At 35.7% G+C, this 25,220-nt stretch overlaps 1 long non-coding RNA gene across 3 annotated transcripts in view; it reads left to right on the forward strand.

The window, feature by feature from the left end:
* Positions 1-25,220, forward strand: part of LOC105233304 (uncharacterized) — a 1,563,509-nt gene that overhangs the window by 1,341,918 nt on the left and 196,371 nt on the right. For all 3 annotated transcript variants that reach the window (XR_007421867.1, XR_007421866.1, XR_007421868.1), the window contains one exon: positions 24,736-25,064. This is a non-coding gene — a long non-coding RNA (uncharacterized LOC105233304). The remainder of the gene's footprint in view (positions 1-24,735; positions 25,065-25,220) is intronic.

A 25,220-nucleotide genomic window follows, 5' to 3' on the forward strand; every position in this document is an offset into this window, starting at 1 on the left:
GGTCCAAAAATTTAACTCATAGATTGTAAGATGAATCTTTCCACTTGTAACATATGTCGTATCTCAAGTGGATTGTAGATATACTTCCTTGAATGTAAGATTAATATTTGTATCTAGGCTTAAACAATATATTGTATTTAAGAAAGAATAATAAAGAAAACGAGGCAGTTGCCCACAGGCAGTTGCCCGTAGTTGGCCAAACTCGAGAGAGTTATTAATTTACATACTTATGTGTTTATGTTCGCTTTTGCATATTCATTATTCTTCTGAGTTATGTGTACAGTGAGTTCCGCTTAGATACTACTCCGCTTAAATGAAAATCATCCCTCTTAACTCCCTACATCTTGCTGCTTCTCACGGTTTACTTTTTTGAAATACATAAAAATTATTGTTTTAAGTACCTCTCGCTTAAGTACCGTGAGATGCAGCAAGATATGGGCAGTTAAGAGGGCTGATTTTCATTTAAGCGGAATACTACCAGAGGAATAATGAAATTGTTCAATTTATAATTTTTAGCTTTTGCCATCGTCACGAAAAGACGCTTGTAGGCAAAGGCATGCTCGGGGAGATTTAATGGTATTTGTTTTTATGAATGAAGCAAGTTTGCCTTTTGAAAGTGCGCTTGCGTTCATGAATGAAAATATTGTTGTTAGGTGTTTTTCTACAAATTTGACCATCGACTATTTGGCTGCCATATTGACTTGTGACGCTGCTGATGCTATTTCAAACGATTGTTGTTTTTGTAAAGCAATGTTTGTAGTTTTTGCGGGTGACATATCTACATGTGAACGCATATTTGTATGTTGGCTTGTGTATACATTATTTGTTCGGCAATGTCGTACACATATGTATGCATATGTATGTACATATGAGCAGCGCGCACATGTTATTATTGATAAGTGATAATATGATTTGAATTCGCGAAAACGAACATAAAGACATACATAGGTATGTATGGTCATGATACATGTAAATATAACTTTTGAATGATAAAATGTACGATTAATGTACATTTATCACTATTGTAATATATGTATTTGATTTTAATAATATTATGATAGTTTGTTATATACATACATATGTACATATGTATGTATGTAATGAAGTATAAGTTAACACCAGAAATATTGCAAGTAAACCAATAATTGCCGACGTCAACTATCACCCAATAGGAAATATTCGAGACGTTTAGTCAGCAGAAACAAACAATTGGGAACAACATCCGCCATACGCCGCATAAGCGAAAGTAACCAGAAACCAACATCCGCCATAACCAAAAGTACTGACGCAGGTAGATTTAGGCAATATTAAGAATATGTTTAATTGTAAATTAGAGTTAGTTGTTAAGTTGATTTTCAACCAATAAAGGTCACTCTTGACCATAAAATATTAATTTTGTTTGACTTTGTAATTAATAAGTCATTAACTGGCGCCCGAGCCTAAAATATACGGCACGAGAAGTTTCGGTAAAAAAGCACCATATGCAGTGCTAAACGGGAAGCAACTCGAAATATTTATCCGGTACGGGAAGTTTCGGTAAAAAGGCATCATAAGTAATGTTAAATAAGGAGCAATCCCAACGAATAATTAAAACCTCAAAAAGGTACCATAAGTAGTGCCAAAGAGAAAGCAGCTGAATTTAAATTCCTTACCCACGCTTGAGGAAGGAAGGTGAGCAACTTGGAGCAAGACGGTTATCCAGTAGTATCCAGAAGGAAAAAAGGACCAAATCATCATTGCCAGCCGCCATGAAGCTGATCATAATGTAAGAAATAGGTTAAGATTGTGAAAATTTGTAGAAACCAAAATAAATTAAAAGAATTCAAAAGTTTAAAAGAGTGAATATATGTACATATATGTATTTGCATTTAATATCCTTCAAAACAAAAATTGTTTTAAAATTGTGAAAGTTTTTAAAAGAATCAAGTGAATTGTTATACAAAAGGAAATATATTTTTCTCTTCCTCTCACGAAAATTTGTAAAAGTAAAATTTATATTAAGCAAATTAACAATACAAAATCGTTCATAATATAAACAAATCAAATAAAATAAGGCTTGTACAGCCTATAAAAAAATATTTTTAGTAACAAAATAACATTAATTATCTCTGCGATTCCGTAGCCAACTCAGGAGTTGACCGGACCCTCTAGAGTATAAATAACCCGTTCCTAGAAAAGATAACATAAATTTTTTTTAAAACAAAATAAATAACACAATCATATAAGGACCTCTCCAAAAATGTCTAACCCAAACAACCTGATTAGGCCATCATTGCTAGGGAATGCTGCTCCCACTGCTACAGCAGGACCTTCAGCTCCGGCTAACCAAATTTCGCCAGAATTGGTAAACATAATTAAAACTATGGTAGCCCAAACCCTAGAAACGAATGGACCCAACTTAGTTCAATGTGTCCTTAATAACACAACAAATCCCATAGTAACCGATCAGACAATAGACGTACAATTTCAGAATAACATGAGCGAGATGGATAAAATACCAGATGTAGTACGCTCATTACGAGAATTTTCAGGAAACGCTTCGGAGTTTACCTCCTGGAAAAAGAGTGTCGAGCGGATTTTGAGGATATACGAACCCTCAAAAGGCACTCCACGCTATTTCGGTATTTTAAATGTAATTAGAAACAAAATTATAGGGAAAGCAGATACAGCACAGGAGTCGTATAACACGCCTTTAGATTGGACGGCAATATCTCATTGTCTAACTACCCATTATGCAGACAAAAGAGACATTGGTACTTTAGAGTATCAAATGACTTGTCTCATACATGGAAGACTAACGATTAACGAATTTTACCAAAAAGTGTATTCGCACCTATCATTAATCCTCAACAAAATTGGTTGTATGGAAGTAGTAGGAGAGGAAGCAATACATCTTCTTACGGAAAACTACCGTGCTAAAGCCCTTGACACGTTTGTCAGAGGACTTTCGGGTGACCTTCCTAGGCTTCTCGGCATCAGAGAACCAAAAAGCCTACCAGAAGCTCTTCACCTTTGCCTGAAGTTAGAAAATCAAAACTTTAGAGCAAATCACGCTAACAATCAATTTCCTAGACAACAATTCCAACAACAGAATTTTTTTCCAAATCTTAATCGACAACTTCCTCAAACCAAATTCCATCCCGAGTTAGCTTTTGTACCAAAACCAAATCAAATATTTAATCCTTATGGTCAACAACGGTATCCCCAAAATCCAGTAAACCAACAACATGGTTTTCATAATCAAAACCCATTTAATCAACCACCAAATAATCCCCCTCCAAGACCACCAAAACCACCTCAACCAATGGACGTAGACGTTAGCTTAAGAACAAATGCTATCAATTACGCCAATAGACCAAATCCCAAATTCACTGTCAAACGACCATCAAATTTTTCAAACAAAAATGATCTGCAACCAAAAGTTCAAAGGAATTTTCATGTAAACTCAAACTTTGAACCTTACAGCGAACAAAATTATCAATACACCAATGACTACCAAAACAACGAATACAACTATGACTTTTCCGATACAACACAAACTGACGAAAACGAACAATCACTAGATCTGACAGATGTACATTTTTTAGATTAAACAGCTCTTCGTTACCTTATTTCAACTGCAAAACGAAGAGTGGAGAAATTTTAAAAATCCTAGTCGATACAGGTTCCAATAAAAACTATATTCAATCAAATTTAGTACCAAATCCCAAAGAAAACAATAACCCTTTTTACGCAAATTCAATCGGTGGAAAAATACACATTACCCATCACACTTTTCTAAATCTTTTTAATATTGAAGAATGCAAATTAAAATTTTTTTTGTTACCCACTCTTACAACTTTTCACGCAATTCTTGGAAATGATAGTTTAAAGGAACTATCAGCAATTATCCATACTAAAGAAAATTTTATGATCGTAGCAAACAAACGTAAAATTCAACTCCATCAATATAGAGCCCAAGATGTTCATTCCATTCAAATCCGTGACGAACATATGAATACTTCAGAAAAAAATGAAATTAAACAACTTGTACAAAAGCACCGAAACTTATTTTCAGAACCTAATGAAAAACTACCGTACACAACTAAAGTAGTAGCGGAAATTAGAACAAATTCAGATACACTTATCTACTCAAAATCATACCCATATCCTGCCAGTTTAAAACAAGAAGTAGAAAAACAAATAAATAAACTATTAGAGGACGGTATTATCAGAAAATCAAGATCGCCATACAATTAACCAATATGGGTTGTACCCAAAAAGGACGATGCATCAGGCGAAAAAAAATTCAGATTAGTTATTGATTACAGAAAACTAAACACAGTTACAACTGCTGACAGATACCCAATACCAGAGATAAATGAAGTACTATCACAATTAGGAGATAATCGAATATTTTCAGTAATCGACTTAAAAAGCGGTTTCCATCAAATTCCTCTTAAGGAATCTGACGTGGAGAAAACAGCCTTTTCAGTGAACAACGGAAAGTATGAGTTCACAAGATTACCTTTTGGACTGAAGAACACCCCATCCATATTCCAACGTACATTAGACGATATTTTGAGACAGTATATAGGAAAAATATGTTATGTCTATATAGACGACATAATAATATTTAGTAAAGATGAAAAATTTCATTCAGAGCATATTGACAAAATTTTTGATACACTCCGCAAAGCTAATATGAAAGTACAAGCAGACAAATGCGAATTCTATAAAAACCAAGTAGAATTTTTAGGATTCATAATTTCTTCAGCTGGTATTTCCACAAACCCATCTAAAGTAAAAACCCCAAAACACTTAAAGACCTTAGATCATTTCTAGGACTTTCAGGATACTATAGACGTTTCATAAAAGATTATGCAAAATTAGCTAAACCCCTCACAACTCTACTTCGTGGTGAAGAAGGTAGAATGTCAAAAAATGTTTCCAAAAAAATCCAAATCCAATTAAACAATGACGCTAAAACAGCATTTAATAAAATAAAATCCACATTGACATCGAAAAACGTCATTTTACATTATTCCGATTATAAAAAAGAGTTCGATTTAACAACAGATGCTTCCAAATATGCCATAGGCGCTGTCTTAGAACAGAATGGAAAACCCATAACCTTTATATCTAGGACATTAAGTAAAACCGAAGAAAATTATGCAGTAAACGAAAAGGAAATGCTTGCCATAATTTGGGCACTAAATTCTTTTAGAAATTATCTGTATGGCACGGCAAAAGTAGTAATCCACACAGACCATCAACCTCTCACATACGCCTTAAGCAATAAGAACAATAATTCTAAATTAAAACGGTGGAAAGCCATACTCGAAGAACATAATTACGAATTAAGATATAAACCTGGTAAAGCCAACATAGTAGCAGATACACTTTCAAGACCATTCGAAATAAATTCTTTATCAGTAGCCACACATTCAGATGACAGCTCATCTCACAATCTAATTCCAGCCGTAGAAGTACCCATAAATGTTTTCAAAAACCAACTTTGGATCTCTTTAGAAGACGAAGAGAGTTACCAATTTAAAATACCATTCCCTACATACCATAGACATGTAATAATTAAACAAACATTTTCCTCAGAAAACCTAATTTCACTTTTAAAACGTTACTTAAACCCTTCGGTGATAAATGGCATATTTACTTCCGAAGAAATAATGGGAATAATTCAGCAAATATACCCAATCCATTTTTCCAATTATAAAATCCGATATACCCAAACAAAGGTAGAAGACATACCAAACGAGGACGCACAAACTGAAGAGATACTGAAAGAACACAAGCGAGCGCACAGAAATAGGGAGGAAAATAAAAAATAACTCATACAAAAGTTTTACTTTCCTAAGATGAGAGCAAAAATAGAAAATATAATAAAGCAATGCAAAATTTGTAAAGAGAACAAATACGACCGCCATCCTAATAAACCACAACTACACGAAACCCCAATTCCCGAATATCCTGGTGAAATAGTCCATATAGATATATACAATACAGAAAAAAAACTGATACTCACTGCAGTGGATAAATTCTCGAAATATGCTCCAGTTAGGATAATAGAATCAAAAGCAATAGAAGATATCAGGGAACCATTGCGACAAATACTTTTCGCTTTCGGTGTACCCAAAACAATAGTCATAGACAGCGAGAAATCTCTAAATTCATATTCAATACAATTTATGGTCGAAGATCAACTTGGTATTAGAATTTTTAAAACACCCCCTTATGCGAGCAAAGTTAACGGACAGGTAGAAAGATTTCATTCTACCCTATCTGAAATTATGCATTGTCTTCAAACTGAACATATCCATCGCTCCTTTCAGGAACTCCTAGACCGTTGCACATACGAGTATAACTATTCCATACACTCTGCTACAGGGAAACGACCAATAGAAACATTTTTTGGTAGACGCATTTCAATAGACCCAGAGCAATACGAGAAAGCAAGACAAGAAAATATCATAACTCTTCAGAAAAGACAAGCAAAAGATTTAGAATTTCACAATAAAACACGAAAGCCAACGAAAACCTACTCTCCTGGAGAAATAATAACTATATGTTAGAATAAACAAACGATTAGGATCTAAGCTCACAGCTAGATATAAAAAAGAAGTAGTGAAAGAGGATAAATCCAGTGTAGTAATCACAGAGAAAGGACGAACGGTGCACAAAAGCAACATTAAAACCTAGTTTTATTACCCCTTCATTTTCCTTTTTCTTCCTCTTACAGATTTTTCGTAAATCTGGTGTACGCAGACTTTCAAATAATAGACTACACCAACTCGCAGTTAGCAACATTTAATACAGGACTAACTAAAATTCAAACAGGAACGTACAGAATAATTCATAAAGTCGACCTGGATGCATGCCAGAAAACATTGAATGAAATAAGCAGCATCATTAAGATAAAGATCACTGAAGAAAATCCCCTCCTCCTATTCTCATTAACGAAATAAACTTAACACAGACTTATTTAAACAGACTTAAACCAAGGAGATTTAAAAAATCAATAGATGCACTAGGGACAGTCTGGAAATGGATCGCTGGAAATCCCGACCATGACGACCTATTAGTTCTAGAAAATCAACTTAATAATATAATAGAAAATAACAATAAACAAGGAATAATTAACAAAGTAATTTTTGACAGAATTAACAATATCACCACAATATCAAATAAAATAATAAAAACCTTACAAACGAACGAAGAAATACAACACCATTTGGCTGTTGGAATAAAATATAAATTAAAAATTATTAAAGAGGAAATAATTAATATAGATTACGCAATGCATTGGGCAAAGGCCGGCATCGTAAATTCATATATTTTGTCAAATGACGAACTTAGATTAATAAAATCTGTATTTGAAAATAATAATTTTACATTAAACAATATGGAGACTCACTAGAACTAGCAAATGTAAAAGTCGCGTCAAACAATACAATGTTACTTTATATAGTCGGAATACCCTTAACAAATGAGGATATTTGCGACTCAATTTTAATAAAACCAATAAAAATGAAGAAAAATATTAATAAAATCCCCTATGAGGATATAGTTACTTGTAATAATAACAAAATTTTTGGCGTTAAGAATAAATGTAAGGAATATAATAATATAAGAATTTGTAACCGTAAGAACTTAATAGATATTAGTAACACTACTTGCGTCCCTCGACTACTTCGAAGCGAACCAGCGGAATGCACTATTATAAACAATCAACACATCCCATCAGTAGAGAACATCTCACCTGGTATCATACTACTAAATCAGTAAAATGGCACAATAGAGATCGACAACCAAAAGATAAATCTTACTGGATCGTACGCAGTACAATATCACAATTCTACAGTTAGCATTGACGAACAAAAATATACCTTTAGCGAAACGTTAAGAACCAAACCACTACCCGCAATCCTGCAACCAAGTCTCCCTTCAAATAGAGAAGAAGAAATCCTAAGTTTGGAAATGTTGAAAGAACTCCACATGAACAACACCAAACACCTAAAAGCACTACATATAACCCACAGAGCAGCTTTAATCACGAATTTATCGCTTTCAATCATCAGTCTGATATTCGTAGCGGTAATAGTCATCGCATTAGTTCTAAGGGAACTTTTCAAAAGCAAACTGGTAAAACGTTCAAGTTATAACGTAAACGTAAACGTGAGTGACCCTAAAGAGTTCACAACATCCGAAACACCACAGTTACAGAGTCAATAACGCTAGTAACCCAGTAGAACAAACGGGGACGTTTGTTTTTGGGGGTGGAGGAGTTAACACCAGAAATATTGCAAGTAAACCAATAACTGCCGACGTCAACTATCACCCAATAGAAAATATTCGAGACGTTTAGTCAGCAGAAACAAACAATTGGGAACAACATCCGCCATACGCCGCATAAGCGAAAGTAACCAGAAACCAACATCCGCCATTACCAAAAGTACTAACGCAGGTAGATTTAGGCAATATTAAGAATATGTTTAATTGTAAATTAGAGTTAGTTGTTAAGTTGATTTTCAACCAATAAAGGTCACTCTTGACCATAAAATATTAATTTTGTTTGACTTTGTAATTAATAAGTCATTAACTTATACACATAAGTATAAATATATCAAATACAAGAAGTAATTAAAAAATAGGTTTATTTTTACATTAACTACGAATATTGCTTTGAAAAAATAATTTGATTCAAATGTATTCAAATTGCACATGTATTCATTAATATGCACAAAAAGAATTCATACGAATACACATGTTTGCATATAAACGTATAAAAATATAAGCAAAATAGCTAACCTACATTCGTATGTGACAGCAATATATAGTTCTGAGCATAATTTGTATTCAATGCTCAGCTCTGTTCAAGCGAAAATGTTAAAATTTCTCCTGCCGAGCTGGCAGTGGTGAAGCTCTTCCATCTCTGCCGAGTTAGCCAAAAATATTTTTACGATCTCCGCGCCGTGAACATTCTCTATGATAGACGTTCTCTGATATAGAGAAGGTTCACCGCGTTGCCAAACTTACGATATTTCATTTTTTGGAGGGGTACTCTTTTCTATTAGTGGATTTCACCACAAAATCAAGGGTACTCTTTTCTAACTATAAGCGGATTTCACCAATATTTAACAGAAGCGTCGAAAATAGCAGAATTGAGCATTTTCAGTGTTAAATGTATTGTTCTCATATAACACTGATAATGATAATTCCAATGTTAAGGAATGTACGCTTACAGATTCCCTTTTTTACTATATGCAAACGATGCTGCATATAATTTATAGATCGGTATACATACATAAATATATTTGTTATGAAAGCACATAAGTATGTACATATATATTTTAAAATTGAGCTATTTTATGATGAATTCCATAAAATCATTGCAAATGTATAATTCAATAAAATTTGTATTACTACCTAAATATGCATTTTATATAGGTTTTGTACGACATACATATGTATGTATATTTGTATACTTAAATAAATTTTTGCTTTGGTCAATAAACTTTTCGATATCATGTTAAAAGACCCAGCGGTCGCACATTTGCCCATATAAGTTAACACAACAGCTCATAAAAGCTATGCCAATTGACAAAAACAAATTGGCTAAAATAGTTACCCAACTTTGCACGCGCATCCGCATAAACTGCTGACACCAAATAAATTTGGGGCGCTTCGATCAACGAACCTTACTACTGCAATTCGGCAATTCTTGGGAAAGCTGAGATCGCTGGGAATAATAAATAATAAACGGAGTAATTCGGCAAATCAACAAATATTGCACATGCAAGTGCAACGTGACTTGTGTGCAGAAATAGGTTTCATTAAAGTTAAGAATATTATTGTAATTTAGATTTTATTCGTTTGTAAAAGAAGACGGTCAATAAAGAATAAAGACAGTGGACGCGAGTCCACTTGTTTTTTAAAAATAAAAATTATAAAAATATAATTTAACTGGCGCCCGAGCAGGGACCAGCTTAGATTCGCGCCGTAAAGTGTCAAAGTGTTGTTTCACCGTGTCCTTAAAAATTTAAAATTGAACATTGTGATACCGCGTCGTCACTTAAATATAGACAATCGCCTGTACAACAGCCGCGTCAAAAAAAGTGTCGTAGTGTTTGGCCAGACGCCTGCAAAGCAGCTGCAGTGCCAGTATTTACATATGTTTCAGTGCCACAAGTGAACACACAAAGACAGTACGCCCGTATAACAGCCCGTAAAGAAAAAACGGCCAAGTGAAAACGGAAGCGAACTAACTGGTCCCGAACCAAAACACAGCGAAACACAGCGTTGGAATCCTGTAGGAAGGGAACGCACCCTCGATACGTGCGCACCGTGGGAACCCCAGTAAGCAGAAGGCCAAAAAGGAACACCTCCTCGTCGCCACGAGGATACTTGTAAGAATAAATAATTAATATTTTAAGAAAAATTAAAATTATATTAGATAGCCATATAATAAGTGTAACTTTTAAGGATAATTAAAAACTAACAAAATTTACTAACCTATTTAAAATCAGGCTCGTACAGCCAATAACCTAAAACAATCTAGGCTGCGATTCACCACCTTCGGGGGGACCCTCCAGAGGAATATAAAAAACATAACATAGGCTTGTACAGCCAATAAAAGGACAAATAAACACGAACCGCGACTCACCACCTAACGGGGGACCCTCCGGTTCAATATAACATTACATCCTACTCTGCGATTCCCCACCAAAGGGACCCTCCAGAGAAAAAGGATAATTAACAAACAAAAACACTATTAACAATAAAATTAGTTAGCTATAAAATTCAAATATTCCAAAACTTAAAAGAATTTCTAAAATGATTAGGCTCAGTATACTAAATAAGCCTGCAATCCCTCCTCCTGCTCCTAATCTAGGATCAGTGAACGCAAACCCAAACCCAACTCCCGCCAATAATTCTCAACCGAATGCTGAACTGACAACACTAATTACCACAATTGTAGGTCAGGGACTCAGGAATGAGGGCCGACAACATTTACAGCATGTTCTCAACCCTAATTTTGACTTACTTAATGCGACAGACGAAACTATCAACCCAGAACATAGAGGACAGTTATCAGGCCTAGATAAAATACCAGACATAGTTACAAGTTTAAGGGAATTTAACGGCAACCAAGGAGAATTTAGCTCTTGGAAGAAAAGTGTAGATCGGGTTTTAAAAATCTACGAATCCGAAAAAGGAACGCCTAGATATTTCGGAATACTTTCTGTTATCCGCAATAAAATAACTGGCAATGCTGATGTCGCCCTTGAGTCCTATAACACCCCACTGGAATGGAAAGCAATATCTAGATGCTTGACGTTACATTACGCAGATAAAAGAGATATTACGACCCTTGAATGTCAGCTTACATCAATTGTGCAAGGCAACAGTACTATCCAGCAGTTCTACCAAAATGTTTATACACACCTTTCGCTTATTCTAAATAAACTTTCGAGTTTGGAGATGAGCCAGGAGTCACTAAGTCTGTTAGTTCAAACTTACAGGCATAAAGCCTTGGACACGTTTATCAGGGGATTAAAAGTTGACCTTCCTAGACTTTTAGGAATGAAAGAACCTGAAGATCTGCCTCAAGCACTTCATTTGTGCCTAAAACTAGAAAACCAAGGCTACAGGACTCAATACGCATATAACAACCAAGGTGCTGTACGTAAACCGAATACCCTTAACTTACCACCATTACCACTAAGGAAACCAATTGCTTTCAACCAACCATTCGACCCTCAATTAGCATACATTCCCAGACCGCAAAATCCTTTTAGAAACTCGATGCCACCCCAATACCAACGCCCCCAACAAAATTATCAAAATTTTCAGCTTAGCAGACCACCGTTTCCGGTCACCGTTTCCGGTCACCAATAAGCCCCCACCTCCAAGCCCAGAGCCCATGGATGTTGATCGCACCATACACTCAAGAGCAATTAACTACATAAATAGACCACATTTCAATAAACCACCCATAAAAAGACCATCTAACTTTTCAACACAAATGCCTCACAAACATCAAAGAAACTTCCATATAGAAACAGGTAATCAACATGAACAGTACCCACAAGACCCATACTACGCAGAAGAACAGGAGTACTCACAAGACCAGTACTGCCAACAAACCGGGAATCACACCTTACAAGAATACGAAACAGCTTTGAATATGGAAGAAAACGGACAATCATTCCAATACGACAACCCAAAACCAGGAAATGATACTCATGAACATATCGATATCCATTTTTTAGGATGAATAGTTCTTCGTTGCCATATGTTGAATGTAAAACGAAGAACGGAAAAAAAAAATTTGGATCAAGCAAAAACTATATTCAACCCTGTCACGTTTTAAGGCAAATACCTAACGAACAACCATTTTTTGCAAAGTCTATAGCAGGACAAATACAAGTAACTCACCATACAGTTATAAATTTATTTGAAAAAGATGACACAAATTTAAAATTTTTTATACTTCCTACTCTGAAGTCCTTTGACGGTATAATTGGTAATGATAGCCTCAAAGAACTTTACACAACCATAAATATTCACGATGACACCCTTACATTTGGCAATGGCATAAAAGTCAGAATAAAACAACAAATTTCCCCATCGGTCAACAAAATTGTCATTAGGACTGGACATATGACAACAACACAGAAGGAAAACATTAATAAACTTGCAAACAAATACCCTCATTTTTTCGTTGAACCAGATGAAAGTCTTACCTATACTACTACCGTACTAGGAGAAATCAGGACTTCTTCAGATATTCCAGTATATACAAATACTATCCCTACCCACTAGCGATGAGAGATTTTGTAACTAAAGAAATAGAAGATCTACTTAAAAACGGAATTATCAGACCATCTCGTTCTCCTTATAACTCACCTGTTTGGGTTGTACCTAAAAAACTAGATGCCTCAGAACAAAAGAAATATAGGCTTGTAATTGATTACAGAAAATTAAATACATTGACAATAGCAGATAGATACCCCATCCCGGAAATAAATGAAGTAATTTCACAACTTGGAAACAACAAATATTTTTCTGTTCTTGATCTAAAGAGTGGCTTCCACCAGATTCCCTTGAAGGAATCGGACATTGAGAAGACAGCTTTTTCGATTAATAATGGCAAATATGAGTTCACTCGACTTCCGTTTGGACTTAAGAACGCACACGCTATTTTCCAACGAGCGCTAGATGACATACTGAAGGAGCACATAGGCAAAATATGTTATGTCTACATAGATGACATAATAGTATTTGGCAAAGATGAGCAAGATCACCTTCATAATGTCGAAACAATATTCAATACGCTACAAAATGCAAACATGAAGGTCCAATTAGACAAGTGCGAGTTTTTCCGCAAGGAAGTCGAATTTCTAGGCTTCATCATTTCACCCACAGGAATAAAAACCAATCCCGGCAAAGTAAAGGCAATCCAAGAATTTCCGTGCCCAAAAACACTGAAAGACTTGAGGTCTTTCCTTGGCCTATCAGGCTATTACCGACGCTTCATCAGAGATTACGCCAAGTTAGCGAAACCTCTGACCTCGTTTTTATGGGGGGAAGATGGACGCCTGTCCAAAACCGCCTCCAGTAAAAAGCCAATAGTGTTTGATAAATACGCCTTAGAATCCTTCAGCAAAATTGAATCTTCCCTAATATCAAAAGAAGTTATCCTATCATATCCAGATTTCACACAAGAATTTCATCTTACTACCGACGCATCCAACTATGCCATAGGAGCCGTCCTCGAGCAATCAGGTAAACCTATTACCTTTATATCCCGATCATTAAACAAAACCGAAGAGAGCTATGCCGCAAAAGAAAAAGAAATGCTGGCTATTATTTGGGCTCTTACATCACTCCGAAACTATTTATACGGATCAGCGAAAGTTGTAATCTTCACAGATCATCAACCACTCACCTTTGCGTTGAGCAACAAAAACCACAACGGCAAAATGAAGAGATGGAAGTGTATCCCTGAAGAATACAACTACGAAATGAAGTATAAGCCAGGAAGAACAAACGTCGTAGCAGATGCCTTATCGAGACCTTCACAGACTGACATTAATGTTCTTACAACCACTGACCACAGTAACGACAGCTCTTCTCATCTCCTTATTCCAGCTACAGAAGCCCCAATTAATGCTTTTAAAAATCAACTCTTCCTATTATGTGGCAACGAGAACAGTTACACCTTTCAAATACCATTCCCTACTTTTCATAGACACATAATTACAAAACAAAACTATTCTACACAAGACATCATTGACATATTCAAACGGTACTTAGACCCAGCACTTATCAACGGACTACACACGACAGAAACTCTAATGGGCAAGATACAGGAAATATACCCACTTCACTTCAGTAACACTAAAATCCGCTATACGCAAACGTTTCTCAAAGATATCGCATCCGCAACCGAACAAGAGCAAATTATCATTCAAGAACATAAAAGAGCACATAGAAACAGTAGAGAGAATAAATCTCAAATTTTACGAAAATACTATTTTCCAAGTATGCATTCCAAAATTGAAAAAATCGCCAAACAGTGTTCTACCTGCCATGAACAGAAATATGACAGGCATCCACCGAAACCCCAAATCCAAGAAACTCCTATTCCACAGGTCCCAGGAGAAATCGTCCACGTTGACATCTATTCCACACAGAAGAATCTCATCCTCACAGCTTTAGATAAATTTTCAAAGTATGCACAAGTTAAAATTATTTCATCAAGAGCAATAGAACATATAAAGGACCCAATAAGAGAATTAAAGATTGCTTTCGGAATAACAAAACTCGTTGTAATAGACAATGAGAAATCACTAAATTCTGCTTCTATATCTACCCTTCTCAAAGACCAAATGTCTATAAATGTCTACACCACACCTCCTTACAGCAGCACCAGTAATGGACAAGTAGAAAGGTTTCACAGCACTCTTTCCGAAATAATGAGATGTATCAAAGCTAACTCCACAGGTATGCCATTTGAAGAATTATTATTTAAATCGGTTCAAGAATACAATTCATCCATTCACTCAACGACAAAAAACAAACCCGTAGACATATTTTTCTCGAACAGGATACGCTCTGACCCACAACAAATAGAAAAAGAACGACAAAAAAATATTACTCTTCTGAAGAAAAAACAAGAAAGAGATCTTTCATACCATAATAAAAATAGATCAGAACACAAGGACTATAGCCCAGGAGAAATTATTTATGTTAAAATAAATAACAGATTAGGATCAAAATTAACTTCAAAATATAAAAAAGAAACAGTTTCCGAAAATATGAGAACCACAGTTAAAACAGCATCAGGAAGAATAGTTCATAAAGGACTAATAAAAAATAACTAATATCTACTTTCAGGAAAAATGGACACCATTAGATGCATACTCCTCTTGACTACTATTACGACCAGTCTCGCTAGCATAGAGATTTTGGACTACACAAACTCTTACCTAGTGACGATAAATAACGGACTAGCTAAAATTCAGGACAGAACATTTAGACTAATCCATATAATTGACATCAACAAGTACGAACAACTTTTGACAGACATACAGGACCATATAACGGACAAAATCCCCAAAGACACTTTCCTTCGCCCAATCCTTAAACATGAAATAAATCAAACCCTTGAAATCCTCGATACACTTAAACCCACTCAAACATCCCGAATTAGAAAGTCAATAAACATATTAGGCACCGCATGGAAATATCTGGCAGGGTCACCAGACCATGACGACCTCGAAATCATTAATAAGAATCTTTTGAACCTAAACCAAAATAATAACAAACAAGTAATAATAAATGAACTATTTACTAACAGAATTAACAATATATCAAATGTAATGAATTTAATTTCAAATTCAATAAGAAAAGACGATAGTATAATAAATGAAATTGTAATTGATTTACAAAGTAAGATTAGGTTAATAAAAGAAGAATTAGTTAATATAAAGTATGCCATTCAATGGGCGAAAACAAATGTTTTAAATACATTATTACTAAATAAAGAAGAAATAAAAACTGCATTAGAAAAATTAAGAGAAGAACAAATGCCATTTAACAACGCAGAAGAAGCGTTAGAATTTTCAAAAATAAACGTACTAAGTAAAGAAATGTTAATAATTTATATGATAAAAATACCGCTTACAAATAGCGAAATATTTAGAAGAATAATTATAAGGCCAGTTAAGAAGCCAAAAAACATTGCAATAAATATTAAATATAAAGAAATAATTAAAGGAAAAAATTCAATATATGGAGTTAAGAAACTATGTGAAAAATATAATAATGTAACAATTTGTGAAAAAAAATGTTTAGTAGATTTAAGTGAAGATACATGTTTACCTAAAATAATAAATAGTTTAAATTCTACCTGCACCACAATCACAAGTCACGCTATTCCTACAATCGAAAAAATACAACCAGAAATACTACTATTAAACAATTTTAATGGTAAATGGTGATTTTTTAAGAGCTTGATAACTTTTTTTTAAAAAAAAACGCATAAAATTTGCAAAATCTCATCGGTTCTTTATTTGAAACGTTAGATTGGTTCATGACATTTACTTTTTGAAGATAATTTCATTTAAATGTTGACCGCGGCTGCGTCTTAGGTGGTCCATTCGGAAAGTCCAATTTTGGGCAACTTTTTCGAGCATTTCGGCCGGAATAGCCCGAATTTCTTCGGAAATGTTGTCTTCCAAAGCTGGAATAGTTGCTGGCTTATTTCTGTAGACTTTAGACTTGACGTAGCCCCACAAAAAATAGTCTAAAGGCGTTAAATCGCATGATCTTGGTGGCCAACTTACGGGTCCATTTCTTGAGATGAATTGTTGTCCGAAGTTTTCCCTCAAAATGGCCATAGAATCGCGAGCTGTGTGGCATGTAGCGCCATCTTGTTGAAACCACATGTCAACCAAGTTCAGTTCTTCCATTTTTGGCAACAAAAAGTTTGTTAGCATCGAACGATAGCGATCGCCATTCACCGTAACGTTGCGTCCAACAGCATCTTTGAAAAAATACGGTCCAATGATTCCACCAGCGTACAAACCACACCAAACAGTGCATTTTTCGGGATGCATGGGCAGTTCTTGAACGGCTTCTGGTTGCTCTTCACCCCAAATGCGGCAATTTTGCTTATTTACGTAGCCATTCAACCAGAAATGAGCCTCATCGCTGAACAAAATTTGTCGATAAACACATTTCGAACCGAACACTGATTTTGGTAATAAAATTCAATGATTTGCAAGCGTTGCTCGTTAGTAAGTCTATTCATGATGAAATGTCAAAGCATACTGAGCATCTTTCTCTTTGACACCATGTCTGAAATCCCACGTGATCTGTCAAATACTAATGCATGAAAATCCTAACCTCAAAAAAATCACCCTATAATAAATATAAACAGAACTCCTCAGATGACAAATGGGACACACGTTATTAAATTCTATAATGCTACGATAGAAGTCAAAAACCAGACACATAGAAATTTTGAAACAATACCTTTCGAAGCCATACCCACAGTCTTACAACTTACACCAGACGAAAAGAATCACATCAAGCTTTTATCACTAGAAATGCTAAACGAATTGCAGATCAACAACACCAGACGAATTGATTTCCTAAGAATCACAACGCTTTCTATTGGAACTCTTACAACAACAGTTATGGTAGTTTTTTCATGCATGTGCATTGCACTTTATAAACGTAGATCAATAAAGATTGAATATGTCGGAAAAGAAGTCACAATTGAAAACCCTCCAGTAAGTCCACCAAACGACATAATCAACAAGCCAACTTACGTAAACTTCAACGACTTGCCATTCTATTGATGATCGAGGACGATCATGCTTAAAGGGGGAAGAGTTAACACAACAGCTCATAAAAGCTATGCCAATTGACAAAAACAAATTGGCTAAAATAGTTACCCAACTTTGCACGCGCATCCGCATAAACTGCTGACACCAAATAAATTTGGAGCGCTTCGATCAACGAACCTTACTACTGCAATTCGGCAATTCTTGGGAAAGCTGAGATCGCTGGGAATAATAAATAATAAACGGAGTAATTCGGCAAATCAACAAATATTGCACATGCAAGTGCAACGTGACTTGTGTGCAGAAATAGGTTTCATTAAAGTTAAGAATATTATTGTAATTTAGATTTTATTCGTTTGTAAAAGAAGACGGTCAATAAAGAATAAAGACAGTGGACGCGAGTCCACTTGTTTATTAAAAATAAAAATTATAAAAATATAATTTAACTTATATAATTACGTTTGCATGTAAACAAATATAAAAGAACCATACGCATAATGTTTGTCCATTTGTCTACATGCAACAAATGTATGTAAATATGTACATTCAATGCTTCATGCGAAATTTCCGTTGACGCGGACAACCAATGGCGAAGCTCATATTTTTCGCTTTCACGTCAAAGAGTCAATGTGTCGAAAGACTGACGCGTCACAACATTGTGTTGTTGGTAGAAAATCCGAGCTGTGCCGAAAACACAAACGGATGATCGCCAATTGCCACTGCTTCCCTTGCCGCTGTAGCAGCTTCTCGAACAAACCAGCGTAGATATGTATGTTTGTGTATCCGCTTGCGTACATATCGACGCAGATTTTTGCAAGCCGCGTAAACATACTTTTTACATTCCTTGACAAATACAGTCAATCCCGGTTATGTGCCACAATCAAAGATACAGATGTTTGTGGTTTGTAAAAATAAAAATATAATATGATACATAAGCGACTGCGGATACTTAATCGACTCGTACTTAAAACAATAGTTTGAATGTAGTTATTGATATTGGAGCATTTTATCATTAATTATTTTTCGTTTCTTTGTTTACTAATTATGGTTACGTTATTTTCGGTTTACTTTTGGGTTTTATCGGCGGTTGGCAAAAAGCATACCTTGACGAGCGGCCTGGTTAGTGTTCCCGTTTGGGTGCGGAGATCGACCACGCGAATATGACCGTCGGAGTCGTAGTAGAGCTTCTCTATGCGGCCAAGCCGCCATTCGGTGGAGGGGGAGACAATCGTCATTGATTAAGACACAATCTCCAAGTTTAGGCGCATTTTCTGTTGTTTTCCATCGGTACCTTCTGTGGAGGTCCTTTAAATAACCATCTTTCCATCGGCGACTGAATTCATGATGGAGAATTTTAATTCGTTCCCATCTCTTTAATAAGGAGAGCGTCTCCACGCCTGGCTCAGGTGTGGCCAGGACGGACGCTCCTTTAAGAAAGTGGCTGGGAGTTAGTGCTGTGAAGTCTGAGGGATCTGGCGAGAGAGCTGCGAGAGGCCGTGAGTTGAGAACGGCTTCAATTCTAGTTAACAAGGTCGTGAGTTCTTCATAATTGAATTTATAGTTGCCAGCTATAAGCTATAGCTTGAAATGAGATTTGAAGCTTTTTACAGCTGACTCCCATAAGCCGCCCATTTGAGGGGCGCTTGGGGGGATAAACTCCCAATTGACACCTTGGGGAGCGTATTTTTGGACAATGTCCGGTGAGACTTGTTTTGTGAAGTCCACAATCTGTTTTTCGGTAGCTCTTTGAGCTCCGATAAAAGTTTTCCCATTATCGCTCATGATTTTTGATGGAAAGCCCCGTCGCACATAGGTTTCTGCTAGTGCATACTGCGGCTAAAAATATAAGGAGTTGTCGCAGGACAATGACATTTGGTACATCATTGTTTTGGATTCCAATCAAGAAAAAAATGAAAAATTTTTTTTTTAAATTTTTATTTTACGCCCACCTCCCATATAAGGTGAAACTTAATTTTTGACCTACAGCACTGATTTTTGGTATATAGCATTTTTATGACATTATATATGTTGGTGGTAAATTTCAATAATATCCGCCCACTTTTACGCCCACCTCCCATACAACTAAATTCTCTTTTATCAAGTCTCTTTTAGCAACTTTTTTACATCTTCGTGACATTCTGGCATTGTTTTTTTCAAGGGGGGCAATTTGGGGCAGCTGATTTTTTTATATCGTTTAGCTGAGACTTCAGGCTTTAATTCGGTATATGTATGTCGACAGCGGTAGACAGCGCTAAAAAGATGCACCACTTTGAATTTGAAGAACATTGAAATTTTGACGTCCAAATTATGTTGTTCCACAAAATTTTTTATGCATCATTTTTTTCAATGGATTTTGATGCAAATTTTTTCTTTGATACATATTATAACTAAAAAATAATAACAAAGTTGAATTTCAGTAGTTGTTTTATTGTATCAATGATTTGACTTTTGAGTAAATTTTTTGCTAATTTTGATGTTCTCTACATTCACAAACTTTGGGTATTTCTGAACAAAAAACTAATGCAGATAGAATCCTAATACTTTGGGAAAATAATGTATAAATAGTTGGTAACAAACTGTGAAATTTTCATTCAAATCAGACAACATGAAATTTTTGAATTTCGGCCACAGATATCCCAATGTGCGTCGCCCGACGAAACGAGCAAAAGCCGCCAGAAAAGCCTTCGTCGTCAGATTCGTACATAACTCAAGGTGTACTGCTTTTGTCGTGAAACAAGCAAAAACAGCCACATAGCCTTTCATGAGGGTAGGAGACCTTAGCATGGATGCCTTGATCATAAAAGGCCCAGCAAAATCTACACCTGTAGTGGTGAAAGATAGAGCAAAATTGCAGCGTCAAGGTTGAAGTGCTGCCATAATCTGCGAACGCATTTTCTACTTATGCATAGTGCAGATTTTGCACATGAAAATGCACTTCTTTATTTGGGGCTTCAGACGGGGTATGTACAGCTCTTGGCGGACCATATGTTGCATGAGGCGATGTTCGGCGTGGAGCATTAGTATGTGGATATATCTAATAAATAAAGTGGCAAACGAACACCTCTCTGGTATGATTATTGGGTGGCGTTCATTGTACGTTAGGCTTGAATTAGCAAGCCGACCATTCGTACGAAGTAAACCCTTCGTATCTAGAAATGGGTTTAGAACTAAAAGTGAGCTCTTTTTATCAATAGGCTTCGATTCTCTTAGTAATTCTATGTCGCGGCTGAAGTAGCGCGTTTGGGTTGATGCGATTAGAGCGACCTTTGCTTTTTGTAAGTCTTGGAGCGTCAATTTATCGCAATGGAAATAAGTTGCTCCTTTAACTTTAAGTTTAAGTCGCTCTAAAAACTTGAGCATATAGTCAACTACCCGGAGGGCTCGGGGGAACGATGAAAATCGTTCAAGGATGTCAGTGTCATCCAGTGTTGCAGTAAGTGGCTTGTGGTTGCAATATCGCTTTGTGTGCGCACATAAATAGTGGCACATTATGCCTTTTCAGAGGCGTCGCAAAAACCGTGTAGTTCCACTTTGTGTTCGGGGGAATAGTTTACCCACCGTGGAATTTGTATCTGCGAAATGTCGTTCAAATTATTAGCGAACTGGGACCATTTTTCTAAGCGAAGAGGTTTCACTTGTTCGTCCCAGTCGGTTTCGTCTAGCCATAATTCTTGGATCAGGATTTTCGCTTGTGTCATAATTGGCGAAAGCCATCCTGCGGGGTCAAAAAGTTTTGCCACAGAGGAGAGAATTTGGCGTTTTGTAATAGCGGATAATGCGGATATGGACTCAGTCGTGTATGAAAACTGGTCCGATATCGCATTCCATTGGATGCCTAGTGTTTTTGTTGTACTTTCCTTTTCAAATATAAGGAAATTAGTATCCAACAAATGGTCTTTAGGAATATTTTTTAAAATATTTGGGTGATTGGCTGTAATCTTTTTTAAAGGAAACTCTGCGGTATTGAGGGCATTTATTACCTGTGATAAGGTCTCGTATGCTTGTGGAAGACTGTGGCTTCCAGACAGGATATCGTCTACATACGTTTGCGTTTTTAAGACTTGTGTTGCCTGTGGAAATTCTATGTAGCTTTGTGTCTTCTGCCAGTTCGTGGAGTGTACGAATGGCTAGATATGGGGCACAATTTACGCCAAAGGTAGCTGTTTTCAATTAAAAGTCGCGTAGTGGACTATTGGCAGATTTTCGGAAAATAATCCGCTAAAAATCTTGATCCTCTTTATGTACCAGTATTTGTCGATACATCTTTTCGCCATCCCCATTGAATACGTATTTGTATATACGCCAATTTAATATGAGGAGCATTAAATCTGGTTGGAATGTGGGTCCTGTAAATAGAATATCATTTAGGAATTTGCCCATTTCCAATTCTTAGCGAATACGATAGAAAATTTCTTTGACAATGTAATTTTTGTTCGTAAACCCTAAATTTACGCAGATTTCATCGCGAATACGTGTGCGAACTTCAGTGGCATGCGAAGTAGTTATCCATTGTTTAAATCCAGGGATTATCACCAATTTTGAGCAAAATCGGTTCAACCGTTCTTCAGTTATAAATGGTGTAACTAATACGACTTTCTTTTATATACTATATACATACTTGTAGATGACAGAAAATAGAAAAAGAAGAAAAAAACAACAAACACATGCGGGAGCTGTAGCACATGAAAATTTTCATTAGCTTCGCTCTGCTACCGCTCCCAATTTTTTGCTACCGCTATGCCAGAGTATAGCATTTCATTTATTTCTCTCGCTACAGCTATAGTTTTTTACCTAACAAAACTCAGAGCAGAGTAGAGCACATACACCCAACTCTTTTTTTACACGGTAGATGCGTTCCGCGGTTATTAACTCGGCTATAATCGCGTAAGCAGTGTCTACGCCAATTAAGAAGAAGAAGAAGAAAAATTGGTAGAGTAAGCAAAAAACAAAAGAAATCTGTTAATCCAGAATTAAGAACAGAAAAATTTGAATAGAAACAAATAATAAATATTTACACATACATAATTTTTCGTCGCTACTTGATCACCATTGGATAATTTGATGTACTCGTATATATCCAGTAGTGTTACCGACTTTAGCCCAGTTCATCGCAAACAATTAATAACATCACTGGATATATACGATACATGAAATTATCCAATGGTGACTTTCGTCGGGTAATAGAGTTTTGAATTGTCGGACTACTTTCCGAAAGGTCTTGCGCCGTTGACTTTTTTACAAAGAAAAAAATTTTCTCAACCGTGTAACTTCAAATCCGTGTAAAAAGAAACCGTGTAAGAAAGAATTGGGTGTACTTTTACATTGTTATGCTAAGGCCATGCTGTGGCTCCCGAAAAAGTGAGAGCGGTAGCAAGAGCTAAGTGAAATGCAACGGGAGTAGCGTAGTTTTTCAAACGCTGTTGAGAACACACCTGAATGTCCATATACTGATTGGCCTTGTTTTCTGTGTAAACATTTCTTCGACGATGCATGCTATGTATAATATCATGGCATTTCTGAATAGAGCAATTTTCTCGCAATCGGATCACTGATGCAAGTCGAGTAAATACTCGTAATTGTCAATTTTGTTGGGTCTGAAAAGCACACTTTGGCCTTCTCCAAATGAACTGCGAGATGCACAACAGTCGTACAAAGCACTTCATTTGTCATGTTCATGTGTCGATCCATTTGATAATTTCTGATCGCATCTCGTTCAAGGCCAATAACCGTCATGTTGTTTTCTTTGGTGACGTAATTGCAAACGTATTAGATCGATTTCACCAAACGACAATACGCAACATTGATTGATATGAAGTGAAATTGTGGTGTCCACAAGGTCCATGAACCATATTGGTTTTATCACTTCGTATAATACTGGTGTAACCACCATCCACTAACCAAAGAAGAATGTGTGCGTGTGGCAAACCCCTTTTTTTCCACTCAACAGAGTACATCTAGTATCTAACAGCATCTATGCTTCAAGATAAAGTCCATCAAACATCGTAGCTGTTGTTTGAAAAGCTGTGCTGTAACATCATGATGATCGCTTGCTGATTGACAGCGATCCATAATTCCACACGTATGTCATCGCATCCTGCGAGTATTCGTTCATGTGTCTTGGGCTGCCATACGTTGATGGCAAAATCGATATTATCGCCGATCGATATTAGCGCGATCTCTTCGTGGCTTCGTAGCAAATTTCAATCTGTAATTGATCACCTTGTGTGAAACACACATAAAGTGAATAATTTTCAATAATTTTTCTTTTGAATAGCCCGAATATAAAAGCAAGCGACCGAAATTGAACGATTCAAATAATTTACTAATCAAAATATTGAAAAATTAAAAAAAAAAAATTTGTGTGGAAAAAAGTTAATTTATGGAAAAAAATTTAATGGTGATGAACTCTTATCGCTTAGAAATATGGAAAATAGATAGTAGCCGATTCATAATAAAAACCTTGGTAAAAATCGGTAAAGCCGTTTCGGAGGAGTACGGTATCTAACATTGGGACATTGAAATTTTATATATTAGATTTATGTAAGTGTCCCGATGCATTTAAGGGCTTACAAACAATATACCATATACGTACAATGAAATAAAATCCTTAGCTTTTGCGTAATATTTTTCGAAAGTATAAAAATTAATTATATTTAATTACATTTTGGGGGTGCTATAAAAAGATACATTAGAAAGGCCGCCGTATTACAATCCAATTTCTCATGAATTCTAAAAACATGCAGACAAGGGGTCTTCGCAGTTGTGGATACACTTAATGAAAATGTCAAAGTATACAGCTAATTATTATATAATATTTATTATTTGCCAAAATGTGAAAATTTAAATATACATACATATATATGTATGATTTTAATTTCAGGTCTATTAAAAGCATTGACTGGAAGGTTTTTTTCAACTTCTATTGACCGGTGTGGATTTGATTTTGTACAAGGTGGCAAGAGATATGAAGACTCTTCCGACAGTCGCAGATTTTTTATAAATGTGGTTCTGTTCATTGTTTTTCCGTTTTCTTTCTGGTGGAAATGCTTTGCTCCCTCAGACTGTGATCTACTTGCAGCAAGCACAGAGTGGCAATGTGCGATTTATGTACCCAGTCCTATCTTATCGGAAGACAAAAGTTATTCAAGTACGAAAGAGCGACTCAATACCAAAAAATTAGATAAAAATGAAAACATCTTACTACCTCAGGTGTGTATTAAGTGTTTTTAATGACACATGTATGTTCAACTAAACAATTTAACATCAGTTAACTATTCACGTATTTATATAAAATAAGCGACGCATTTAAATTAACATAATTTAGCTTCCCACTAAAATACAAAACTAATACTTTGTCTTTTAAAC

Source organism: Bactrocera dorsalis, chromosome 2 (genome assembly GCF_023373825.1).
Source record: "Bactrocera dorsalis isolate Fly_Bdor chromosome 2, ASM2337382v1, whole genome shotgun sequence".
Lineage (NCBI taxonomy): Eukaryota > Metazoa > Arthropoda > Insecta > Diptera > Tephritidae > Bactrocera > Bactrocera dorsalis.